The 15,568-nt window shown below is 36.8% G+C and overlaps 1 long non-coding RNA gene across 1 annotated transcript in view; it reads right to left on the bottom strand.

Annotated features, from left to right (window-relative positions):
- Positions 1 to 608: 608 nt before the first annotated feature.
- The window catches only part of LOC116161080, a 40,818-nt gene continuing 25,858 nt past the window's right edge, over positions 609 to 15,568 (bottom strand). The window contains exon 3 of the long non-coding RNA XR_004143368.1: positions 609 to 730. This is a non-coding gene — a long non-coding RNA (uncharacterized LOC116161080). The remainder of the gene's footprint in view (positions 731 to 15,568) is intronic.

The raw sequence follows: 15,568 nt of genomic DNA, 5'->3' as shown, positions 1-15,568 counted from the left end.
TGGGAAGGGAAATATATGTTTCCAAGCGCTTCCGGTAAAAGGAGACCAATTTTCCAGCTTTTCTCCGACGTATAAAGCAGTGGTTCCACGCGTGGTGGTTAATCTGAAACAATGAGCGTGAAAATTAGCAAAAAAATAAAGGAAAGTTACGATTGGAGGGGAAATACTTTTTCCCAAGCACGTCCAGCAAAAGGAAACTAATTTTCCCACGTCAATCCTACTTCTAAGCAGTGGTCCTACACGAACGAGAAAATCTGAAACAATAAATGTGAATATTAGCAACCATAATAAAAAGGCGTATAAAAACTTAAAGGGAAATATTAATCATTGGGGAAATAAAATTTTCCAAGATCTTCTAACACTTTAAAGTAATATTCCAGGGTCCTGCTTGGTTTTCTAGTGCTGTGCCACAGATGTAGGGGCATTTTCCACAATAAAGGTTAGCAGTCATAGTAAACAGATGTGCAAAATAGTTATCGATCTTTCTATTGAGGGCAGGAGGAAAGGGTTATTCCACACTCCTCAAGACCCACCGGCACTGTCCTTTCCCAAAAAAATATCGAAAAGCTCTTAAAGCTGGAAGCTTCTGTGGGAAAATCTTGTGCCGAGGGTCTGTGATACACCCCCAGCAAAAGAAATATACCCCCCAGTATACGAAAATTCGATTACATGTTCCCGAAAACTACCACACTCCTGTTTCTAGGCATTGATCCAACACGTGGGGGTTTATCTGCAACAATAAGGGTGAAAATTAGCACTTTTTGGAGATTTTACTAGAATTATCAGGTAGTGTATTTTGGCCTTTATTTTATTTTGATTGCAAAAATTGGTGGTACAGAAGTTCAAAAAACAATTGCAAATAGGTACTACGAAATGATAAATAAAATGAATAATGTGGAACCGTTCAATGTGTATATTAATTTTCGGGATTCAAAGATAATGGAAAATTAGCATAGCGAGACCTTGTTCACACAGACAAATTAATAATTCACGTGAATACAGAAATGGAATTTATAGTTAATAAAAATAAGGATTTTTTTGTGAATTACTTTTGCAACAATCTCAAGCTAGTAAAATAAATTAAGGAGATTGCGAAACGTGCGAATATGCACAATAAATTAATAAAAAAGGTTTCACCTGATGAAATATATTATTATAAATTGTTGATAAAATTATTAAAATAGGAACGTGCGAATTGTATTGTAGCGATAAATTAAAAGTTTATGCAACTCATTTTATTCAAAAAATTGTAATAAAATTAATGATTACGGTTCAACTTGACAATAAATTTAGAAACAATGAGAGACTTTCGTAATTTATTTATACTTCGCTTGCGCCTTGTTTTCCCATGGCCGAAAAGTCAGTTAATCATAACCTTTGACTTAAAAAATTTTGGTACGATTTCTTAGAACAATTTACTCGTTTTTGGTTGATTTATTCGGCGAGAAACTAGTACCAGGTTGTCAAAATATTTATTATATTTTTTATGTGTCGCTTAATTAGTTTCTCTACATTTCGTCTTTGTCGTTTATTGCGTGTAAGAGGAGGCGGCGGGAGAATTTGTTACGCCATCTTACATAATACGAAATTAGCCTTTAAACATAAAAATGTTAAACGGTAGCCCGCTCGTAAATGGAGATGTCGAAAATGTCCCTCGAATTCTCTTTGTGATTTTAAAAATTAACAAGCCGTACGTTTATTCCAGTTCAAACAACTAATTATTTTGTTATAAGAAAAGACAAGGAGTCGATAAACATCTTGCTCGGCCAGGGGGTCAGCGACGTTCACGAAAATAATTTAATTTTTTATCGCCGCTTGAGATCAAAATATAATTTTCAATTCGAAGAATCAGAATATTAACAAAGATGGCCATTTCAACAATTTATTTTGATTTATTGTTTTCTTGGCTTGTCAACGGTTGCTCGTAAAGCGGCAATAAGCTTCTGATAACAACAGAAACGTTTAGACGTGGGAACTTAAGCTTCTCGTCACGAAATCGGAATAAAAATAAATTATATAAAAAAAAGAATTTTATTAATAATGAAAACTTGATGGTACTTCCGAGAATCTTCGGGCTACTGTTTTTTCAGCTCTTAATTAATAGATCGCGGTTAGTAATGGCATTATGAATCCAACACTAATTTTTAATTAAGTCCGCCGGTAGTGTGACACTTACACCTAATTTTGTCTACGACGTTTATTTCTCGCCTAATTTTGATAATGGCGGTCATCAATCGCGTTGACGTGGACGTTTTTAGGACTCAAAACGGTGATTAGTTTTTGGGATATTCAATTAGTTTAAATTGGAAAAGCTTGCCAGCAAATTCGTGTTTGCTGAATCTTTTCGCTGAAATAATAATCCCGTGACCAAGTTGGCACTTATTGATTCTTCCTTTAAACACATCATAATTTAAATGCAAGTTTCAATGGAAACTCGCCGAACGAATTCACGAAGTCGAAAATGCTGAAGGATCGGAAGCATCCGAAAGATCTGAAGGATCCAAGGATTTGGAAGATCTGAACTAGAAAAACTTAAAAATCAAAACGGACTGATTATCCGAATGAAATTAAGGAATTCTGAAGAATCTTATAGATCTTTGAAAGATGAAACGACTCTCTCTATATGATCAGAAAGTTACGTGAAGGATTTGAATAATCTATGAAGGGCTTGAAGTATCATTGAATATATCTGAAGGTACTTTTAAAGATATTGCTGAATTACTTCAAAAGTATTTGAGTAATCCGAGCAATCCAAAAATACCCAAGAATTCGTAGAATCTGAAGATACAATTTCTTGAAGATTTCCCCAAGCGTCCTGCATGGAAATATACTAGAGAATTATTTTCCAAACCCCCCTCCAGCCCTTTCAGAATTTCGTACTGAAAGTGTAAAGTTTAAGATCAGTTCTCCAATAGTTATTTGTACACCTAGTTTTGAAAGTGATACTTTTTTTCATGAATTTGCAGTTTCTAGAAATGGCCATCGACCTTTTCGTTCCTAGGAGGTATGGTATTCCATACTCCCCAGACCCCCCGGTGCTATTTTCTCTGCAGTACGGAGAAAGGGATCTGGTAACCCTTTCTGCGAGCTCTGGATGCTAAACGGTTTGTGGAAGAAAGTAGACGATAGGTCAGGGTTTCTAGTCTATAACTTTTGATTGAGAAGTCTGATCGAAAAAGAACGAATTGTTTTGGATTCTACGCACTAAAATTAATAAGAAAAAGTGTTTTCCCGAGAAATTTTGGTGCAGTCGATTTTTGGTAAAAAAGGAAGGTTATACACTGCCTTTTTTTGAACCCCGAAAAAAAAATTGTCTCAGATCGACCCGGAAAAAAATTTTCTTATAGAATGTGGCCTGTAGAATCCATAATTTCAAACAGTTCCAGGATTGGGCTACTAGTTCAAAAGTTACAGCCCTTTGAATTTTCTTTCGAAATTGGTTTCTAGTCTATAACTTTTGATTGAGAAGTCTGATCGAAAAAGTACGAATTGTTTTGGATTCTACGCACCAAAATTAATAAGAAAAAGTGTTTTCCCGAGAAATTTTGGTGCAGTCGATTTTTGGTAAAAAAGGAAGGTTATACACTGCCTTTTTTTGAGCCCCGAAAAAAAAATTGTCTCAGATCGACCCGGAAAAAAAATTTTCTTATAGAATGTGGCCTGTAGAATCCATAATTTCAAACAGTTCCAAGATTGGGCTACTAGTTCAAAAGTTACAGCCCTTTGAATTTTCTTTCGAAATTGGTTTCTAGTCTATAACTTTTTATTGAGAAGTCTGATCGAAAAGGTACGAATTGTTTTGGATTCTACGCACCAAAATTAATAAGAAAAAGTGTTTTCCCGAGAAATTTTGGTGTAGTCGATTTTTGGTAAAAAAAAAAGGTAGGTTATACACTGTCTTTTTTTGAGGCCCGATAGAAAAATTGTCTCGGATCGACCCGGAAAAAAAATTTTCTTATAGAATGTGGCCTGTAAAATCCATAATTTCAAACAGTTCCAAGATTGGGCTACTAGTTCAAAAGTTACAGCCCTTTGAATTTTTTTTCGAAATTGGTTGCTAGTCTATAACTTTTAATTGAGAAGTCTGATCGAAAAAGTACGAATTGTTTTGGATTCTACGCACCAAAATTAATTGGAAAAAGTATTTTCCCGAGAAATTTTGGTGCAGTCGATTTTTGGTAAAAAAGGAAGGGTATACACTGCCTTTATTTGAACCCCAAAAAAAAATTGTCTCAGATCGACCCGGAAAAAAATTTTCTTATAGAATGTGGCCTGTAAAATCCATAATTTCAAACAGTTCCAAGATTGGGCTACTAGTTCAAAAGTTACAGCCCTTTGAATTTTTTTCGAAATTGGTTTTTAGTCTATAACTTTTAATTGAGAAGTCTGATCGAAAAAGTACGAATTGTTTTGGATTCTACGCACCAAAATTAATTGGAAAAAGTGTTTTCCCGAGAAATTTTGGTGCAGTCGATTTTTGGTGAAAAAGGAAGGGTATACACTGCATTTTTTTGAGCCCCCCAAAAAAAATTGTCTCAGATCGACCCGGAAAAAAATTTTCTTATAGAATGTGGCCTGTAGAATCCATAATTTCAAACAGTTCCAAGATTGGGCTAATAGTTCAAAAGTTACAGCCCTTTGAATTTTCTTTCGAAATTGGTTTCTAGTCTATAACTTTTGATTGAGAAGTCTAATCGAAAAAGTACGAATTGTTTTTGGATTCTACGGCACCAAAATTTAAAATTGGAAAAATTGTTTTCCCGAGAAATTTGGGGCAGTTCGATTTTGGTAAAAAAAAGGAAGCGGTAACACCTGCCTTTTTTTTGAAACCCAAAAAAAATTGTCTCAGATCGACCCGGAAAAAATTTTCTTATAGAAATGTCGCCTGTAGAATCCATAATTTCAAACAGTTCCAAGATTGGGCTACTAGTTCAAAAGTTACAGCCCTTTGAATTTTTTTTTCGAAATTGGTTTCTAGCCTATAACTTTTAATTGAGAAGTCTGATCGAAAAAATTCGAATTGTACTGAGCAAAAAATGAGCCATCCTTTCTGATTTTATACTACTTACAGGAAAAACCAGATTAAATTTTGGCCACATTTTCATGATTTTGATGCAAAAAACTGACAAACCAGTTATACATTTCTTTTCCTTGATCTTATAATTTTAAATTACCAAAGGATACTAAAGAATGCGTTTGATGCAATTTGATTTCGATAAGTACCAGATTGTAGTTGACTACGCTTCTGATATGGTCGCCTCTGGCTTGAAGTTTTGCATTTGTACTTTTCCTAATGAATAAAGCACGTGCCCGTATCTTTTTACAAATCCGATCTGTTCTCGCACGTTAAGAAAACCCATTTAGAAGAACGCGACTTTCGGTATCGACCTGCTAAAACGTCCCCCAAGCACGAGAGAAACAGCTGACTTTGATATGCCACTGCTAACCCACATAACGTAGGGGTTGTTAAGCGATACAGCCGGCAATTTTTACACCCCCTACTTGTCAGAGGACAAGTTCGACTCCGTTTTGGTGCGGGGAGGCAAATTTTATTCGCGTTAATGGCGATTCCCACAGAAGCAGAAAAATAAATTACGGCATCAACAAAAACAACGGAACAGCATTAGTACTTCCTTTAGGTAAAAAATCGTAGACAATTGCACTTGTTTCCCTGACATCACACATCATAAACTCGTAGAAAAAACAATCTTAACGATTCACGTTATAAAATCACACTTTTTAGATCGTTGACTTGATATTAGCGATTTCAAAATGTACCGTATGTCGTCGGGAGGTAGAGTTCGTTATCCTTCATCTCTGATTTCACGGCTGCACAGCCATAGTGAACTTGAACAATAATAAATATGACTATAATGACAGTTGAAGGCGCTGAGCCATAAAACAATGGCGTAAGAAATTTTAGATTTTTACATGAACTCAACCGAAATAGCATAAGTAGCCTTAATTTCTTTTAAATGAGAAATAATTTGTGTTCAACAGATCGGACTTTTTTGTATATTATTGTATACAGGAAAGATTAGCCGCCTTTGTATTTTCAAGTTAATTTTTAAATGTAGGTACTCCGCACACAAAGACACGATCAGGACAATTGGATGCAATTTTAAAGTGCCTTGACAGAAATTCGTCGAAATCGACAGTTTACATTATGACAACATTCTCATTGTTTGTTTTTGTAAGCGATTTTTTGTACACCATTCGAAAAAGATACAATACCCAGGAATATGAAGATCACTGCTTCCCTTAAAATCTACAGATCCATTAGAGCTTTTAGCTTCTGTAAATCGTTTGGATCTGGGGGGTAGATAGGTTGAATTGTTCTATGTTAATTGTAGTACCCAACTAAACCACAATTTCGATTTACAATGATTATCAAGATATAAATGGTCACAATACCTTTTCGAGTTGCAATTTCTTGAACTTTACATCTGCCGTTGGATGCTTAAGGGACAAATGTGCTTACGATTATAAGAAAAGTTAAAAGCGGTTCCCGTTTTCAAATTTTCTTGGAATTGAAGACTCCGGGAAAAATTTTGAAGATAATGAAACGTTGGGGGTTGCTTAATGTTCTTACGGACCAGGAAACTTCCTTTGCTTGGTGTAACTTTTAAACTAGCATAGAAATTAGTGAATAATATCAAAACCACACTAGTTTTCGTTTCCACCCCGTACGTTTACATTTTTAGTAATGCAAAAATGTTCCTTCACAAGGACGATGCGGGTATTTTTAGTATGTCGCCTGGAAATTGTTCACTTTAACCGACCGCAACGAGAAAATCCGTGGAAAACTACGTAAGTGTTCTTTTTATGACGATCAACTTCGGAACCCGACTCGAAAAAACACGAATTTCTTCTGTGGTTTAAAAGAATATTTCCTCAGGCGATAGACTCCAAATTAGAACACGAATTTAATCAAACACACTTTTAACACAAAGATTGAACTTTTGTTACGATATCCGAAGGTAATATTTCCACCAAATAAAAAACTGGCTTTCTTTACGAAACTTAAAGTTCCGTAAATTTCTGCCAAAAACTGAACCTTAAAATGATGGCCAGCTAACAAGCTGTTTTAATCTCAATACGACACCCCCCCCCTTATTACCGGGGCCAAAACTAAGTTAAAACGCGAATGCTCTGAGGATCGTACTGGTCGCTTAGAATCTCAAAACGCGAAGTTGTCGCAAAAAATCCCCCCCTATTAGTTAATGGGTAATGTTTGCACGCTCACAATGGCGGATTATCACCCAAAATGGCGATGTCTAATTGCTTATTGGTTAGTTACCACCAATCCCAAACGGCTGTTCCCAAAACAAGACGATTAGCAGTTTCCACAGTGCGAGTTTATCTCTTGGTGAAATTTCAAGACTCGCATAATAAATGTTTGGGAAGGAATATCAGATCCTTTCCTCCGTAATGCAAAAAAAGTAGGACCCGGGGGGGGGGGAGGTCCAAGAGGCATGGGATACCTCGTAGCAACGGAAAAGTTAATGATCGTTTCCAAAAATTTATGTTGAAAACGGCGGGGGTTTAACACCACCTACCTAAGAAAGCCTCCTTAACTCTTTCTCTGTAACCCTGTGCCCTTGTGGTGGTTTTCTGGAACTATCGTATACTAGGAGTATTTGATACCCCCGGTAACACTTCCTTCCACAAACCGTTTAGCCTTCAGGACTTGCATGATGGATGTTTGCGAGGGAATATCAGATCCTTTCCTTCGTACTGCAGAGAACGTAACACCTGGGGGATCTGGGGCGTATGGCATATCTCCAATCGTATGCTGGGAGGTATGGAATATCAGATTATTTCTTCCGTACTGGGGAGAACGTACCACCGTGGGGTTGGAGGGGTATGCAACGAAAAAATCTTAGACCATTTCTAGAAATTTATGTTAAAAACCACGGAGATTTAAACCACCCAGCAAAAAAAGACTACTGGAAAGCCCTCTCTTTATAACCATCAGTCCCCTTGTGGTGTTCTGGAAATGACAACTATCGCATACTTGGGGTATTTTCTTTCTCCCCATACTTAGCGGTGGTGTATGTACAGAGTGACCAAATAAGAATGCGAGGTACTGTATCTGGGAACCTGTCCATCGTAGAGGCTTGCGGTAAAAAAATTTGTTACTAAAACGGCCACGAGAAACACCTGGAAAGTATTTTTAACTTACTGAAATGACCGCTAGGGGGCGTACCTGCAATCTGGAATCTAAAAAAGTGATTTTTCTGTGAATTCCGCTATATTAACCTAACAAAAAAATGTCCGGTCTTTGAAGACGACGATAATCTGAACCTTTTTTGTTTGACCATTTTTCCTGTATCTCTAAAAATGAAGTGGCGGGGGGTATTCAAAGGTTTCCGTAAAGAACACCCTGTATCTTCGAAACCACTGAGGTTCGATTTTAACAAACTCGGGTTAATTGAAAAGAGTTATTCTTCGGCTACAAATATTATGCTATTTGAAGTTTTGTTAGTTTCACATATCGCCGCTTGAGGGCTTTTTTCGACATTCCGACAGAAATGGTTAATTTTCTCAAAAAAATTAAATGCGTTGGTTCGATTTTTTTTAATGAAAAAGTAGCTAAATGATGCCTAAACAAGCTCGCGAAAACCACATCTCGATATCTTGTTCCTAACCTAAAATTTAGGCCAAAGAAAGTTTTATACCCTCAAAATTTTATTTTTTTAAGATAATTTTTCCGGAATTCTCAAGATATCGAGATGCTGTTTTCGCGAGTTTGTTTAGGCATCATTTAGCTACTTTTTCATTAAAAAAAAAATCGTACCAATGCATTTAATTTTTTTGAGAATCATTTCTGTCGGAATGTTGAAAAAATCCCTCAAGCGGTGATATGTGAAACTAACAAAACTTCAAATAGTATAATATTTGTAGCTGAAGAATAGCTCTTTTGAACTAACCCGAGTTTATTTAAATCGGCTCAGCCGTTTCGAAGATACAGGGTGTTCTTTACGGAAACCTTTCAATACCCCCCACCACTTCATTTTTAGAGATACAGGAAAAATTGTCAAACAAAAATTGGTCAGATTATCGTCAACTTCAATGACCGGACATTTTTTTGTTAGGTTAATATAGCGAAATTCACAGAAAAATCACTTTTTTAGATTCCAGATTGCAGGTACGCCCCCTAGCGGTCATTTCAGTAAGTTAAAAATATTTTCCAGGTTTTTCTCGTGGCCGTTTTAGTAATAAATTTTTTACCGCAAGCCTCTACGATGGATAGATTCTCAGATACAGTACCTCGCTTTCTTAGTTGGCCACCCTGTACACCCATCTATCATAAAAATCATTTTCGGGTTAGATAAAGATCAAAATATATTACTTTTTCAAACCCAACACTTTTTAACGCCCCCCCCTTTCCGCCATTTCGTCCTTTTAGAATTTCCAAAATCAAACAGAAAGTTGAAGTTGCACCAACGCTTCTCTTGGCTGAGGGGTATTCTATACCCCCTAGATACCCGATTGTATACGTGCACAATAGAAATATAGCGCAGTTGAGTTCAATTACCCCTTTAATTGAGGCCATCAAAATTTTAGACCTCCGACTAAAGAGAGTTCGGAGTTTATAATAATAATAATAATAATAATTTTTTTTATTTTATTATTATTTTATTTTTTTAGGACCCTACATAACTTCACCAGACACAGATACAGACACTAATCGTTACTTGATTTTAATCCGTGCGATTAGTTAACCAGGCTAGACCTGAGTTCTTACAAGATACACCGACCATAATAATAATAATAATAATCCCCATTTTCATTGCAATTTTGCATTTTTTTAGCTTAGATTGTGTGATTTTAGTGCAAATTATTTTTGACAAATCGTAGACATCTAAATTCCGAACTCCCTTCAAGCGGAGGTCTAAAATTGTGGTGACTGACACCTCAATAGGGGTAGAGGCAAACAAATCTTTGTTCTACACTCCGCCCCAATAGAAAGGTGACAACTGTCTCGATCCATAATCTGTATCTGTATATTTTTATAGCCAGAAATTAATGTATTTATTGGAACAGGATGTGACATGACGTAGGAGCGGAATGTCAGTTCGTCTGGTGTTACAATTTCATTTGCTCCCGTTCTTTTATAATGACAAAAATACCAATAAACGAGATCGGTGAATGAGCATAACTTATGCCCAAGTGGTGACAATATCAGTTACATACATTTATTAATGACATCATATATTACTGTCGCTACCATAAAGCTTATTAATGAGATCGAGTTCTGCGAACGTTACTCGTCCAACAAACAGACGGACAGTTTTTCTCACCTTCTGTCGATAGCACTGTTGTACAGGTAAAATATATAATTAAGCTGACTCACATCCTACACCTTACCCTTGAAAATTAGTATGAGAAAGTAAATCGGGTTCCGTTCAGATTCATTACGTGATGTATCATTTCCTTAACCCCCTAAACTGTGAGAATTCGCCGAGATGGACTTGTACCTACAGCATCCTTTCCCATCGTCATTATTAGGTGAAGATAGGAAGCGTCGTCGCTTGACCATTTTTAATTTGCGCGAGCCGTAAACAGGATGTCTACTTTTTGATGGTCGCACGTTTAAATATTCAAAACGCATTCCGAAAATCTGCGATAAACTGGGGAGGCTAATTAGATGAGTCAGGATTAAGTCGTCCGTGATTGCCAAATTGAAACAATACAGATGCCGATACCGATAAGTCTAGACCCGTAAATTTGAGTGATGCGCTTAACCTTCCACGTTTCCTCTATTGGGAAAGCGCTTTTTTCCTAAATTGAAGGTTCGTGTTTATCGATGGGCAGCGTGTAAGTGTGTAATTGCCGATTATTGACGAGAGCATCACGTCTATCATTGAAAAAGTTTGTTTTCGGATTAGTAAAATTGAAGGTTAGCAACCCTCTGAAAGGAGCGACCCCTTTAAAGAGGGCTTTCCACAGTTTTTAGACATATTTATGATCCATTAACCTCCAACTGTCTTCAAGAACCTTCCTCATCAAAAGGTTCAGCAGATGACAACAAGCAAAAATGAGAGACAGTTTAGAAGCTTTGATTGAACAGCGAAAAAAGTTTGATGAAGAGTCAGAAAATAGCAACGAAAAGGTAAGAAGGAGAAACAAGATACTGATGATTGGAGTGGGTGAAAAGAGAGCGAGAGCGAAGTTTGAAGAAAAAGATACCAATGGTAAAGCAAAAGAAGAAGTGGATGGGATGAGTTCAAAGCAAAACAGGGAGGAAGAATTCAACGCACATACAGAACACGAAACCCGAAAAGAAGAAGCATAAAACCCGGCCTACATTATCAGTTCTAGCAAGTGTCGCAACTGTCAAGTGACCTGCCATGCCTCAACTGAAAGTAACTTCCACCCTACACAAGAAATAACAAACACCACTAAGCGCCAAATCGTTTCTTCTTGTTAATGTATAATTTTCAGTAGCAGGTTCAAGTGGTAATCGAAAATGTCATTGAATTGTTGCTAGTGTTGTGGCAGAAGAAATTTTCAAATTATTCTCGAATGAACTTCTAATTTCACGATCTCCTCCTCCGACACTACGTCCTGCGGGTATTTGGACGATAAGGGGTCGAGAAAGTACGAAGCTCTGGATAGGACACATAGGAAAATTATGTAAATTACAGTTGCAACTGGGAATTAGTTTATTTACAGTTGTAATTGTCAATTAGACTAATTTACAGTTGTAACTGGGAATTATATTTATAATTTACAGTTGTAATTGTTAATTATTAGACTAATTTACAGTTGTAACTGGGAATTATACTAATTTACAGTTGTAACTGGGAATTAGTTTATTTACAGTTGCAATTGTCAATTAGACTAATTTACAGTTGTAACTGGGAATTATACTAATTTACAGTTGTAACTGGGAATTTGTAACTGGGAATTATATTTATAATTTACAGTTGTAATTGTTAATTATTAGACTAATTTACAGTTGTAACTGGGAATTATACTAATTTACAGTTGTAACTGGGAATTAGTTTATTTACAGTTGCAATTGTCAATTAGACTAATTTACAGTTGTAACTGGGAATTATACTAATTTACAGTTGTAACTGGGAATTATCCTTGACAGTTACAACTGTAAATTATAAACTAATTCCCACTTACAACTGTAATTTGCAAAATAATTTCCTATGTGTCCTATCCAGAGCTTCGTAAGAAAGAGGACTATGGTTGGTAGAAATTAATTCCTTTCGTTGAGACCTTTCATTAGAGTACCATGAAGGATAAAACAAGTTCCGTAGTTCCGTCTCCCTCCTCCACGCCTATTTTGATACGGGGTGGAAGCAGGAGGTGCATTGAAAATTGCTAAGCAAATATTTTCGACAGCGATAGAAAGCTATTTGCAACAAAGTTGGCGTTGGTGGAATTGCTAATTGCTCTACATTTGATAAATGCTAATAGATTTCAAAGAAAGCGTCAGTTGAGGCATTGAAAAAGAGAATTTGCAAAAATTTGTGGCATGGATGGAATTGGACTTTATTTAGCAAAATTAGTGACATGATAAAACTGCCTCAAAATTCTGGTGTTGCTGAAGTTAGTAAAAACTAATCTGTTTCTCAAATGAATGCTTAGCAAACTACGCTCATTTTGAATTTTGCAAGGACTGCTGACACTGACACCCTGTAGAACATTGAAAACGAGTAAAGAAGTTGTACTTTCCACGGCAAATTTGAGTAAAATTAACTGCTGAGATTTGCTGAAACACTAACTTTCCAGTCATTGAAAACTCTTTTTGTATGCTGCTGACTTTGCTAAAATCTGCCGAGTCACTGCTAATTTGATTGGCATTTTCCATCGCTCTACCTAGACTTGTGACAAAGATTCCTGAGCAAATTCAGGGTTGCTGAATTTGGTCTCAAATGAATGCTGAATAATTTCGCTGATACACTAATTTCATTGGAAATTTCCAAGTGTGTGTTAGGCATTGAAAATCGCTTAGCAAAAATTTGTGGCAGAGATGGAAGACTTTACTTAGCAAAATCGGGTTTGCTGACTTTGCAAAAAATAAAACTGTTTCTCAAATGATTGCTGAGCCATTTCGCTGATTGGAATTTTGCACTTTGGGTTCGAATTTTTTAACGCATTAAAAACGAATAAAAAAAAATGTGCTATTGTTTGCGTTTTGTCCGTCTGTTTGTCCAACGATCCGGACCCACTTTTTGCAATAGATAGCCTATACCTTGAAGGTGTATCAGACGGTCAGATTTTGATAAACCTGGAGAGGGGGCGGGGGTGAACACACGTTCTACCCTTCATGGCATTGTAATGAAAGGTCTCATCGAAATGAATTAATTTCAACCCACCATGGTCCTCCTCCAGTTCGTGATCGCTTATAATTATTATTATAACGGGCGATCAAAAATGAGCGGCGGTCGAGTTGCCTTTGGAAGTTCAAGTCAAGTACGACATGGAAGAACTGGAATAATTTGAATAACGTAAAGATTTTGATAAAAAAAATCGAAGAATGCGCCCAACCCAAAGACACAATCTGAAAAAATGGAGAAATTTGGCAGGTCCATATCACTTCGCCCACCGACCACTTCGCCCAACTGTCAAATTCACCCAAAACGCCCAAATCGAACGCTTCGCCCACTTATCTTTTTGTATACCATATTGCTCAACTTTTCACAAGGGACACAACGCCCAACGGCCACTTCGCCAAACTTTCGTATACACACTGCAGCTGAAATAGTGCCACAGCGCTGAAAATTCAACGTGTCCAGGTCCCAATTTGACGAGTTCAAAAAAACCGGAAAACATTTTAAATATACAAAGCTTACGCACAATGGAAGTAGTGAGAATTCGAAGGGAGGAATACGAGGAAATCTGGATCTATGAAACTCCTAAATATCTATACTAACGTATCGTAATCGGAATAATTCGAAAGAGACTGATGGGATCCTAAGACTTTGAAGAAGGTTTCTACCAAATAATTAATAGCGTGTGCACTCATACTCGCATCACCTTCATCTAGGACCTTCCCCTCCTCAATGCGGAAAAATCCGCATTAGAATACTTTAAAATTGAAGGAGTACTTTGAATATCAAAAACGAGATGAAGGGGTCCGTTAACTTGGCCCCCCCACTGAGAGATTTCATAGTCGTATTATTTTGAAATGAATGCGCTCGTTATGCGCTCATATGCGCCACCGATAATAACTCTTGCGCCATTATCGTTTTTTAGAAATCCGAAAAAACATTTGGGGGGGGGGGCCAAGTGAACGTAGCCCCCTCCCCCCAGTACGTATTTTGTCCCTTGTAACTAGGTCACCTGATACATTTGGTTATGCGCTCAATTGCGCCACTTGAATTAAAGCTAGCGCCATTACGGTTAAGCCATAAAAAAATTTTAAAAAGGGGGGGGGCTAACTTAACGTTTTCAAAAGTTACGTTTTTTAACATGTTTTTTCTACTACATCGTACCTTTCATCATGCGCTAAAATGTGCCGTAAACAAAAATCTTGGCGCCATTATAGTGTTTCAGAAACACTATACAGGGTGTTTTTTTGGGAGCTTTAGTTAAACGATTCTGGGAAAGTAAAATAGGTAGGTTTTTAAAAATGTGTATTTAGGAGTTACTCCGAAGGCCGAATCGATGTAAAATATTTTCAAAATGAACGCACTTCCGGAAATAACTTTTGAAAACGATAAGTTAGACCCTCCACTTTTTAAAAATTTTTTATGGCTTAACCGTAATGGCTCTAGCTTTAATTCAAGTGGCGCAATTGAGCTCATAACCAGATGTATCAAGTGGCACAAATACCGGTAGCAAAATGCGTTATGGGGGATTCCGTTCACTGGCCCCCCCCCTCCCCCAAATATATTTAAGGATATCCAAAAAACAATAATGGCACAAAGATATCTTTTTACGGCGCATTTCAGCGCATACCTGAGAGTACAATTTCGTATGAAAAGATGTTAAAAAAAGTAACTTTTAAAAAAGTTGGCCCCCCCCCACTTTTTGAAAATTTGTCACGGCTTAACCGTAATGGCGCTAGCTTTAATTCAAGTGGCGCAACTGAGCGCATAACCAAATGTATCAGGTCACCTAGTTACAAGGGACAAAAAACGTACTGGGGGGGGGGGGGGCAAAGTTCCCTTGCCCCCATAATTAACGATTTTGACATATTTTGATCAAAATCCATGTGGCCTCAGAAAAATAATTTAACATTTTTGAATCACACACATGCAAACGTGCACGTTATCAACTCTTTCAGCATCAAGATAATGCGTTTGAAAGCTTTTACAACTCTAAATTCATGTGTAAAGAATAATTTTGGGTACATTTTGCTCTAAAACTTTTGACCGAGACCACAGAGAAGAGTTATATTGAATTGTTACACATCTAAGAGTCATAGGGAATAATCTAACGAAAGTCCGAACTCGATACATGACCTAGGGAATGAAATATGTTAATTTTTATTATATTGAGTTCGCAGTTTTTCCTGTTCCCGATTCACTCGAAGTCGTATAACTTTTGTTCCTGTTGAACCAGCTTCCTGAAAATCAATAGCGTCCGTTCTTAATGT

Source organism: Photinus pyralis, unplaced genomic scaffold, assembly GCF_008802855.1.
Source record: "Photinus pyralis isolate 1611_PpyrPB1 unplaced genomic scaffold, Ppyr1.3 Ppyr1.4_LG10, whole genome shotgun sequence".
Lineage (NCBI taxonomy): Eukaryota > Metazoa > Arthropoda > Insecta > Coleoptera > Lampyridae > Photinus > Photinus pyralis.
Note: the sequence above shows the minus strand (reverse complement) of the source record. Positions and strands in the feature narration are given on the sequence as shown.